The sequence below is a fragment of the Rana temporaria genome, chromosome 2 (assembly GCF_905171775.1).
Source record: "Rana temporaria chromosome 2, aRanTem1.1, whole genome shotgun sequence".
In the NCBI taxonomy this organism is placed as follows: domain Eukaryota; kingdom Metazoa; phylum Chordata; class Amphibia; order Anura; family Ranidae; genus Rana; species Rana temporaria.
The window spans coordinates 330,627,359-330,639,718 of NC_053490.1; the positions used below are offsets into that span (position 1 = coordinate 330,627,359).

The 12,360-nt window shown below is 44.2% G+C and overlaps 1 long non-coding RNA gene across 1 annotated transcript; it reads right to left on the reverse strand.

The window, feature by feature from the left end:
* Nucleotides 1-10,940: 10,940 nt before the first annotated feature.
* LOC120928624 lies at nt 10,941-11,694 on the reverse strand. The gene is made up of 3 exons (XR_005747263.1): nt 11,596-11,694; nt 11,285-11,424; nt 10,941-11,120 (listed from the first exon to the last, which is right to left on the reverse strand). It is a non-coding gene; the product is annotated as an uncharacterized LOC120928624 (long non-coding RNA).
* Nucleotides 11,695-12,360: the final 666 nt, after the last annotated feature.

Here is a 12,360-nt window from a genome sequence, read left to right on the forward strand (position 1 = left end):
TACATACGGCTCTCCCCGTTCTTCAGCTCCGGGGAGCGATCGCGACTGAGCGGCTATAAATAAATATTGTCCCGGATCGCCATTGTCCCGGATCGCTCCCCGAGGGAACCCGACCGCCGCGTGTAGCGCGGGGGGGTCCCGATCGGACCCCCCACCCGCTAGAAGGCAGGGACGTACAGGTACGCCAATGTGCCTGTAAGTGCCATTCTGCCGACGTATATGTACATGCGGCGGTCTGGAAGGGGTTAAAGGAGACTATGTGGTGATCAGACCACGGACACGTATGGATATCTGCATTGAAGGAATTGGCAAGCAGGATTGGGGTGCAGAAGATGTAGTCAAGACGTGCGAAGCTGTTGTGTGGGTGAGAGTAGAATGTGTAAGACTTGATGCCAATGTTGTGGGCTCTCCAGGTGTCCACTAATTGATGATTATATAGTGTTCTGTTCAAAGATTTGGGGAATGCCTTAGGGGATGGAACAACTTTGCTCCTATCTAGAGCAGGGTGAGCAGCTAAATTAAGTAATTTAAGTAATTAAATTAAGTAAATTAAATAATCTGAAGTAATTCTTGACCATTCCTCTTTACAGAACTGTTTCAGTTCAGCAATATTCTTGGGATGTCTGGTGTGAATCGCTTTCTTGAGGTCATGCCACAGCATCTCAATCGGGTTGAGGTAAGGATTCTGACTGGGCCACTCCAGAAGGTGTATTTTCTTCTGTTTAAGCCATTCTGTTGTTGAATTACTTCTATGCTTTGGGTCGTTGTCGTGTTGCAACACCCATCTTCTGTTGAGCTTCAGCTAGTGGACAGATGGCCTTAAGTTCTCCTGCAAAATGTCTTGATAAACTTGGGAATTCATTTTTCCTTTGATGATAGCAATCCGTCCAGGACCTGAAGCAGCAAAGCAGCCCCAAACCATGATGCCCTTACCACCATACTTCACAGTTGGGATGAGGTTTTGATGTTGGTGTGCTGTGCCTCTTTTTCTCCACATATAGTGTTGTGTGTTTCTTCCAAACAACTCAACTTTGGTTTCATCTGTCCACAGAATATTTTGCCAGTACTGTTTTGGAACATCCAGGTGCTCTTGTGCAAACTGTAAACGTGCAGCAATGTTTTTTTTTGACAGCAGTGGATTCCTCTGTGGTATCCTCCCACAAAATCCATTCTTGTTTAGTGTTTTACGTATCGTATATTTGATAACAGGGATTTTAGCATATGTAAGAGACTTTTGCAAGTCTTTAGCTGACACTCTAGGATTCTTCTTCACCTCATTGAGCAGTCTGCGCTGTGCTCTTGCAGTCATCTTTACAAGGATGGCCACTACTAGGGAGAGTAGCAGCAGTGCTGAACTTTCTACATTTATAGACAATTCGTCTTACCATGGACTGATGAACAGCATCAAAGATACTTTTATAACCCTTTCCAGCTTTATGCAAGTCAACAATTCTTAATCGTAGGTCTTCTGAGAGTTCTTTTGTGCGAGGCATCATTCACATCAGGCAATGCTTCTTGTAAAAACCAAACCCAGAACTGGTGTGTCTTTTTTATAGGGCAGGGCAGCTCTAACCAACACCTCCAATTTTATCTCATTGATTGGACTACAGTTGGCTGACACCTCACTCCAATTAGTTCTTGGAGATGTCAATAGTCTAGGGGTTCACATACTTTTTCCACCTGCACTGTGAATGTTTACATGGTGTGTTCAATAAAAACATGGTAACATTTCAATATGTGTGTTATTAGTTTAATCAGACTGTGATTGTCTATTGTTGTGACTTAGATGAAGATCATGTCACATTTTATGACCAAATTGTGCAGAAATCCATATCATTCTAAAAGGGTTCTCATACTTTTTATTGCAACTGTAGAAATAGTTCATGTAAAGTTCATCAGAACCAGCAACTGTTGTGCTCCACCGCTTGGGTCTCCACTCACCAGCTACCACCACCCCTGCAGGGGTAAATGGCATGTAGGGCAAGACGAAGCTTGAATATTGGTGTATCTTCCCGGCCGATCTCCTACAGTCTTCCCACCGACACATCCTATAATGCAGCTGAGATGTGGATCCACTCCAATATAGCCTGTTTTGGTGAAAATGATGTCCTCCAGATCTCCAAGTTATGAGAGATCATGAACAAGCGTGAGATTGCAGAGCTTCCTTCCACCTCCCAGAATCAGATTCAGCATTGTATGGAAGCGGATCACATGTTAAACCTGTTGAACCCACGCACATACACCAAGGCTTATAGCGGCGCATATGATGTGACGCTGGGACGCGTCATGTATACAGCCGCCATTTTGGAAAGTTTAATGCCCTTATTAGGTGGATAGTTCGGGACAAAGCCAATGTAGGCAAACAGAGCAATATAGATTGAAAGAAAGAAAAATGCGCTAGAAATCAACTACTGGGATATAGAACAAACTGGTAGACAAATATACGTATATGCAACATAAATTATAACATATGATGATCCCATATGGTGACCGTGCTCAATAAAGACTCCTATGGACTGGTGCTCAGACTGGGTGCCCCACATAGATGTGCACTCACTGCAATGTGTGGACCAACTATCACTAGTGGGGTCTATTAGGCATGTGGGTATACCCCGAACTCAGATCTTTAGGATGACATCTTATTGATAGAGATGTTGCTCATAGGAATGAATGGGGATCAAAAGAGAAAGAGTCTCATTTCGCAATGCCGTTTAAAACATTTATTGATTCCACAAAATAAAAAAGGTTACACTTACATTGCTGAGTGCCTAATAGCCTGGCACCCGGCGTGTATAGCAGGTGATTGATTAAAAGGGTAATCGACCCTGAATGGGATAGTCCTAGTAGCGGCGTCCCGGTGCACAATTCCCTGGTGGTTTCAATTGGGGCGGAAGCAGTACCTCGCCATTTTGGCCAATCACAAGGCCATTATCAGGAAGTAGATAACTTTCTGGATTGGTATGCTATGCTGGACTTTATTTCTGACCAGCAAGAATAACAAGATATAAATTGATTCAATCTTTTCCAGTTTTATCAAGGTAATTTACCGTGACAATCTTTCTATGAATTATTGTTGGATGGGTCTTTTTACCTCAAAATTATAAATTGATGTTTTATACATCTACTATATATATTTTTTTGCTTCCTTTTTTTAGGAAGATTTCTATTGGTTGATTTTACTTCTGCAAACTCAATTTCAAGTTGTATATTGGTTTAAGCAGTCTGGGTAAGGTTCATCTTTCCTTATATTTATACATTTCGAATGCCCTAAAATGGTATTGATTTTATGATTAATTTCCGAATATTTGCATATTTCATTTATGCCAATACAGTTGATAAATATGCTTTGCCTGTTAAAATAAACCAACATTGTATTTATTTTTATCTTTTTGTTGTCTATAGCATATAATACATCACACCTGAATCTCCTGAAGAAGCTATTTAAATAAAAACATGTTTAGCCAGATTCAGAGAGACTTACGACGGCGTATCAGTAGATACACCGTCGTAAGTCCGAATGCGCACATTCTTAAAATGAGATACGCCTCACTGTTGCTAAGATACGACCGACGTCAGTCTCCTACGCCGTCGTATCTTATGTGCATATTTACGCTGGCCGTTAGGGGCGTGTACGTGGATTTACGCGTAGAATATGTAAATGAGCAAGATACGCCAATTCACGAACGTACGTATGCCCGTCGCAGTAAGCTAAGCCATTTACCTAAGACATACGCCGGCTTAAAGATAAACCACCAAAAAGATGACGCAGCCCATGCAAGGAATGGGCGACGGAAAAGCCGTCATATTTTACGTTGTTTGCGTAAGCGCACGTGAATGGGGCTGGGCGTAGGTTACGTTCATGTCGAAAGCATTGAGTATTTGCGACGTGATTCTGAGCATGCGCTCGCATGCGCCGTACCAACGGCCTTCATTTACATGGGGTCACGGTTAATTTAAATGTAGCCCACCCACTACATGCCTACTTTAAATTAGGCGGGGTTACGCCGGCCCATTTGCGCTACGCTGACGTAACTTACGGAGCAAGTGCTTTGTGAATACTGGCCTTGCCTCACTATGTTACGTCGGCGTAGTGCAAATGGGATGCGCTACGCCGAACTAAAGATGTGCCCTCCTACGTGAATCTGGCTAGTTGTGTGGTAGTGTCTATATATATGCCTTTCTACAGAACAATCAATTTTTGATATGGATGGAACATTTTTCTCATGTTTTTTTATCTTTGTAATAATAAAAATCAAATTTTATTAATTTGCAATTGTCTATTGCATTTTCCATAACACCTTAAAAGTCCAGAGGTTTGTTACCTCTCTTCCCCTTCCTGTTTCATTCATAGCTACAGACATCCAGAGGTCTATTCAGTTCCCTTAACTACTTCCTGCCTGTGCTATAGCTGAAAGACGGCTACAGCGTGGGCTTAGTTTGCCGGGAAGGGCGTCCATGGTGTCCATGAGTCCTTCCGACTCAGTTGATCACAGATTGAAGTAAGACCAATCACAGCAACCCTTTACCACGTGATCAGCTGTCAGACAATGAAAACTGATCATAGGATGTAAATACAAGCTGGTTATCAGCTTTTCTTACCTCAGTCTTACAGCGTGAGGCGAGAAAAAGAAAGCCGATGACTGGCATATGTTAAAGGGACATTGACACTGATAATCAGGACACTAAATATCAGTGTCCTGATTATCAGTGCAGTTCCACCAGTGCTGCCAATCGGTACTCATCAGTGCCACCAATCAGTGTCCATCAGTGCCTTCTCATCAATGTCACCTATCAGTGTGGCTTATCAGTGCTACATATTAGTGCCACCTCTCAGTGCTCTTCAGTGCCACAAATCAATGAAAATTTACCAGGGCAGGAAGTGGGTAAAAGTGCCCAATAGGCAAGTGGTTACAATTTAGGCTGGATAATTACTCTTCCAAAGTCTAACCTACATCCCCCAAACTGTCTGGAGCAGTGCGTCTCAACTCCAGTCCTCAAGGCGTCCCAACAGGTCATATTTTCATGCTTTCCATTATTTTGAACAGATGATTTGATCAGTTTCAATGCTTTAGTAATTACCACAGCCGTTTTAGCTGAGGGAAATTCTAAAAACATGACCTCTTGGAGCGTCTTAAAGCGGTGGTTCCCCCTTAAAAACAACTTGTTTTTATTCCACTGCCCCCCCCACATTACAATCGAATTAAGGCTCTTATTATTTTTTTGCTGCAGTACATACCTTGATACAGCATCTTCACCCGTGCATCCGGGTTGCGAGTCCCGCGGGAGTGGGCGTTCCTCACATGTGTTTGATTGACATTTTGCCCAAAAACGAGCTCTCCCCCCGTCGCGTAAGCCGCGTCACGATTGGCGAAAGGAGCCGAACGGCGATGCGCATGCGCAGTATAGCGCCGACTCGCCATTCGGCTCCTTTCGCCAACCGTGACGCGGCGTACGCGACAGGGGAGAGCTCGTTTTTGGGCAAAATGTCAATCAAACACATGTGAGGAACGCCCACTCCCGCGGGACTCGCAACCCGGATGCACGGGTGAAGATGCTGTATCAAGGTATGTACTGCAGCAAAAAAATAATAAGAGCCTTAATTCGATTGTAATGTGGGGGGGCAGTGGAATAAAAAAAAGTTTTTTTTAAGGGGGAACCACCGCTTTAAGGACTAGAGTTGAGAAACACTGGTTTGGAGTACCTAGGTCCAATATTGGACACAGCCCAAACCATAATTTTGCTGACCTCATATAAAACAGACCAGACCTACTAGCTCATGACAGGACCTCTTAAATATGAGATATCGGGTCAAAAAGACCTCAGATCTCATATTTACACTCATATTTACACTAAAATGCAAACAATAAAATATAAATCTATTTATTTTCAATGATACAATACAATGATACTCGTCTCCATGTCAGCCTAGGAACCAATCCCGCCACCAATAAAAGTGATCTCGTGTTGTATCTGCCCCAGAGACCACTTTTATCTTGAAGCGGACCGTCCGCTCTTGAAGAGAATACCAGGGTTATGGTAGCTATCTGCTACCATAACAACAGTATTCCTCTTCAAAGTAGTGACGTAAAATAACAGCGTGTTGTCCGGAAGTGGTTAAAGAGTATCTACCTTTCTTTTAGTTCTAGTCTGAGGCAGGCTTATTTCTCTACATTGCATAGTGCACTGCAGATCAGTGTGGCTTGCATAAAGACTACTTGTAAAAGAAAAAAAACATGATATCGCCTTTTCATGGAAATACAAGTAATACATATGAGGTTACTGTATGTTTGTAAAGGTATTCAGTGTATTTGTTTAAAGAGCTGTTGTGTTTTAAAGGCATAGTTCACTTTTTTGCAATAAATGAACCACTTGTCGACTGCGCTGTAGCCGAACGATGGCTACAGTGTGGTCGCCAGTTCTGGGAGGGCATCAGATGATGTTCTCCCATGATCATGCCCGCCCTTGCGCCCACTGCCCACTTATTTAGCAAAAAACACAGTGGTGATTAAATACCATCAAAAGAAAGCTTTATCTGTGTGATTTTTTTTTTTTTTTTATAAAAATGTCATATGGGTACATTACTTTGAAGAGAAAAATACAATTATGGCTAAATTCCACAAAACAACTAATGAAAATTTTGAAGGCACCTCAATACTTGTTATTTCAGATTTATCAAAAGAAACATTGGATCGCCGACGGGCAATGAGATCTCGCTTGGAAAAGCTGCACTCCACAGGCATTACATACCATTGGGGCTTTCCAACTAACTTAGTGGCATATAAGGATGGCCACTCGGCAACACTTAGGTTTAAAGAGGACTTTTTTTTGTTTGGATCTTAATATTGAATCTCCAGAGCTTCCAAATTGTCTTGAGGATATAGCCCTTTTTTGGGGGAGCTGTATTTTTTTTCTCACTTAAAAGACTAGTCATTGGATGGGGAACCAAAGCCCCCTCCACATGTGCACTTTGGGCACCTCTTTTTGTTTTTGGCGACCACCCTCCACCCCTAATAGGCATTTGGGGACTTTGCGTCATGCCATACGTCAGGGATAAATGGTCCAGGTGTGAATGAGTGATCCAGTTCTCCATCTTCTCTAGGGTCCACTGCAATATTTTGCGTGGAGTAACAAGGCTACAATGTGATGTTTTGTATTTTTATTTGTTTGTATTTTTTGTTTTTTTTTTGCATTTTTCTTCTTTTTTCCCCTCACTTTTTTTTCTTTTTCTTTTCCTATGTAACCATTTTCATACCCCTTTCCTACTACAATTTAGATTATTAATGAAAGGAGGTATTTTTGTCATACAATGACCACTTTATCACTGACCTCTTAGAATCTCATGTATTTTACCAGAAGTATTCAGACCCCTTACATTATGAGAGAAATACAGCACATTTCCAGTTTTATTATATTCTTACAAGAAATTAATTTAACGCATTGCACATCTATTCGTATAAAAACCTAACAAAATCCTATTTGGTACTATAGTTTATCAGATACTAACAAAGCGAAAGGATTGACCATTGGGTTTCATAAGAATACCTATTTTTTAGTGGAACAAATGATGATATATAACCATTTCTAGGGGGCACGATGTGTGGTATATAATTTACTTTAGCTAATATACACTACTGCTAATCAACCTTTTTCATCCATATATTGTCTAGACTGAAAGACTTTGCCAATGAAGATATGATATTAGGAGGTGATATTAATATGCCCTTAGATCCCTTGATCTAGAAGTTGTTAATATTTCATGTAAATGTCTCTCTCAGGTGAAAAAACATTTATATAAATACCTATTAGTTGATGTTTAGATCGGCGTAGCGCATCTCTGTTACGTTACGCCGGCTCAATTTCGTGACGCAAGTACCATATCCACAGAGTATTTGCGCCCAAATTTGCGCCAGCGTAACGTAAATTCCGAGGCGTAAGGCGGGGTAATTGAAAGTGGGAAGGAAGTGGGCGTGCTCCATTGAAATGAGCCGTGACCCCATGCAAATGAAGGGCCAGCCGTACTGGCATGCGCGCATGAATATGTACCTCAATGGGCATGCTCAGAACTCAGCCCGGCGCAATCAGTGAGATAGGAACTAGACCCGGCGTACTTAGTGAGATACGCCCTGTGTATAAATAGGCCCAGACATACGCCCTTCCATTGCAAAAGTTCCCTTTCTGAAGCGAGATGCTTTTGTTTTGTTGTCTGTGGCTGTGTGTTGGTTTGTGTAGGAGTGTTCTAGGAAAGATTTATTGGAGAGTGTTATAGGAGTTTGTATTAGCTGTTTGTTTTTTCTGTGTGTTTTTTGGTGTCTGTATTAGCTGTCTGTTTGTGCTGTTTGATTTTGTTGTTTGGTTTTTGCTGTCTGTTTTTGTGTCTGTGTGTGCTGTTTGTTTTTGTGTCTGTTTGGTGCTGACTGTTTGGTGGTGATATGGCACCCAAGAAGAGGAAGTTAAACTTCTCTGTCCGGGAGAAGCAAATCCTTGCTAGGGCCATTTCCCGTCATGGGCTATATTTGCATGGCCCTGAGAGCCGGGACACCCCCCGGCCAGGAAGAAGCAGATCCTCTAGGAGATTACTGACAAGATCAATGCGGTGGGGGGGGAGACGAGGACCGTCAGTGGGATCTCCAAAAAGATCAATGACCTCCGCTGCCTGGTCCGTGATAAGCTAGCCAAGCTTACAGGCCATTCCAGGGGCACTGGAGGGGGACCACCTTGCACAATCAGGCTGACTGAGGAGGAGTGGGCAGTGCCCCGGTGCTTCAACAGGCAGCAAGTGGTGGGCCTGCCTGGCTTTGACTCCGAGGAGGCCGTGAGGACAGTTACGTTTTTTTTTTTTTTTTTTTCAATCTGGCGAGTAGCATGTGTGGGGGGGGGGGAAGGGAATATGTGCCAAGTGTGTGGATCCTCCAACCTGTGTATGTTTTGTGTCATCCACAGATGGCCAGGAGGGTGCTGGGCAATCAGGCCAGTCTGCACCAACCCCCGGACATCAGGCTGCTGAAGTACCCCAGGCAAGGCTGGAGTCCTCAGGGGAGGAGAGTGGCCACAACTCACCTCATGAGGAGGATGAGGGGGAGGAGGTTGAGGAGGATCAGGTTGACATAGCCAGTGAGATACTTCTCCTTTTGGAGGAGTCTCCCCCTGGGGCTGGCAGCAGTCAAGCCACCATCAGGGGTAGCCCCTATCACTCCTCACCCAACAGGGCTCCCCCCCAGGGGGCTCCCCTCCTCCCAGGCCACAAGCCTCATCTGGAGGCAGTCAGGCCACCATCAGGGGTAGCCCCTCCCACTCCTCCCCCAACAGGGCTCACCCCCCAGGGGGCTCCCCTCCTCCCAGGCCACAAGCCTCATCTGGAGGCAGGAAGGCCACCCAGAAGACCAGGGGGGTGGCCGACTTTCTGCCGGCCAATCTGCGGAGGGACCAGGCCCTTCAGACACGCCATCTGGGTGAGGTCACCCAGACTTTGGCACAGATGCAGGACAGCCTGTCCTCCATTAAGGACTCAGTGACTGAAGTGAGCTGCAACTCCTTGGCGTTCATAAACTGTTTTAATGAACTGCAGACTGCAACAGCAGGCATGGGTCAGGAGGTGCATGCCCTGACCCAGGCTGTCCAGGCCAATACGGCAGCCCTCACTGTGGGCCTGAACAGGATAGCTGTGGCCTTGGAGGGCAGGCCAGCAGGTAGGCAGAGACCAGGGGAGGCTCCTCCTTCCCCTGATTCCCCCCCCATGAGTCTCCCATGAGTGGCCGGGGCCGTGGCCGTGGCCGGCCCAGGTGTGGGTCACGCCGCCGTTAATTTTTTGTGTATTTTTGTTTTCATTGCTTTTGTTTTTACTGTGTTTATGATTTGTTTTATGTTTGTGAATGATGTATGAATGTTGGGGTGACATTCCTGCTGAAAAAGTGGTGTCACCCTCAGTTTTGGTGGAGTATGGTTCCCCAGGACCAGGGAGAAGTGATCCCAGGTCCATGTGAATGGTGTATGTTGCTGCTCTCTAGTACTGTGCGGTGTACTTCGGTCTAATCCAATTCGATGAGGATGTGGGGTGTGTGTGCTAGGGACCACAGTGGTGTGCATGCATGCATTCTCATTGTGCCATGATTAATGTGTGTGTTTAACGTGCAAAGATGCCTTCTGCGAGGCGTCTCCTGGCTGCTCTTCCCTCAGAAGACGGGGTACCCTCGGTTAGGGGGGAATGTCTGGTTCGGGGGTCAGATCATCACTTGGTTTAATCTCCAGGCCCCTTCTCATGGCAAAGTTGTGCAGCATGCAACATGCACCAATGATATGGCACACAAAGTTTGGGGAATACAACAGGGTACCCCCAGACTTATCCAGGCATCGGAAACGGGACTTCAGGAGGCCAAATGTGCGTTCCACCACTGCACGGGTACGTATGTGTGCTTCATTGTATCTTTCCTCTCCTGGGGTTTGGGGGTTCCGGAATGGAGTCATGAGATGGGGTCAAAGTGCATATGCAGAGTCACCTGGAAGGGAAAAAAAAGGAGGATGTTAGTCGTGCATGTGCCCCTCGTGATGTCTGCATCATGGGGGGGGACAGTCATGCCTGACACCCATGTCACTCACCAACCAGCCAGCTGTCCCCATACACGTTCTGTTCAAATTCTCTTGGGATGTGGCTTTGACGGTATATGTAGCTGTCATGGCTGGATCTTGGGTGTTTGGCACGGACGTGCCATATAAGGTATTGAGCATCGGCTATCACCTGTACATTGATGGAATGCCAGTGCTTCCGATTGCGGTACATGTGCTCTGTCTCATGGGGGGGCTGTAGTGCCACATGTGTGCAATCAAAAAAACATGAAATACCCCCTCAAGGGTGGGACTTTATAAGTGACACAAACACGTGAATGAGTAGAAAAATATATAGCAATAGCATTTATTTAAACATTTATTTAAACAATTTAAGTCAGGACATCATACAGTGTCCTAGCAAGGATAAAAGACCACATGCAAGTGGTATACAGATCCTATTTGTAAAGCAATAAAACAGACATGAGACAAAAATTGGTCCAACCCGACAGCCGTTTCGGTATCTGTGATCCTTCTTCAAGGGGTATTACAGACGATCATTGTGTCAGAGAAATACATGTCTATTAGAAAAGAGATATATACATATATTACATAGAAAAAATTCAACTTAAACAGTATTTACAACTCAAGTGACCGAAATTGTTAAAAAACATGGGGAAGGGGAGACAAGAAAAGGACAGCCATACAACTATGTCATTTATCAAAACAGATATGAGCTACTTACAGTCAATAAGATCTGTAGATAGAATCCTGTCTCAGTGTGAAAGTACGCCAAAAACAAGGGGAGAATGCTGTATATGGAGATCAATGTCTCTGTGTTCACGGGGAGGATATACAATCATAGCCTACCAAAAAGGTCCACGCCTAGGGAAGGAAGGGAAAGAGGAAAGAAGAAAAAAAAAAAAAATAATATATATATATAATATGTATATATCATTATTTGTTGCATTCAAAGAGTTAAATGCAGACACACATTTATAGCAAAAAAAGAGTAACCCCATAGAGCTGGTAATCCAAAAATGGAGAGTAACTTACCAGATATGGAAATCCATATAGGAGAGGGTATGCATGTGCCAGAGAACAAAAGTTCAGCCACAAGGAGACAAACTACCCAGATTATCCTATGTTTCAGGAAGGGTGAATTGCTGGGTGATCGCAGGCAGAGATCACTGGAAAAAGGAATTTAGGAGTATATATAAATAATATGTATGGCTAGTCTGGTGAAGTGTGCATAAAGGCACAGCACCAAAAACAAACAATAAGCCAAACATCAACAACCAGTGGTCCTACCTGCATGTGAGAAGTCTCCATAAGTCCAGCAGACGCCATGACAGTCAGAGACAATAGTGTCTGCAATGGGCTTAAATAGAGTCCATTGGTGGCTATGGCGCATGCGCGCGCGCACGTGCTGCGTAGTGACGCAATTGCGTCTTGGAAAAAAAATAAATAAAAAAAAAAAAAAAACGGGATGGGCTTGAATAGAGTACATTAGCGGCATAGGCGCATGCGCGCGCGTATGCGCTGCGTAATGACGCAATTGCGGAAATGACGCTATTGTGATGAAACTCGCAAGTGGACACCAGCACATTGATATCAATGCGGTGACTACACTCGAACAATTATTGCCTGCACAGTCCAAATACATTTAACAGACGCCATATAGTCAAAAGTATGGACGTCGCATGTGTCGATCAGCATGGTAACACCATTGCTGCAATGACACATGTAGTAGCGTTGGCATGATGACGCAATCGCGGCAGACGGGTATAAAGTCGCAATTATATCAATGTCAATATGGTG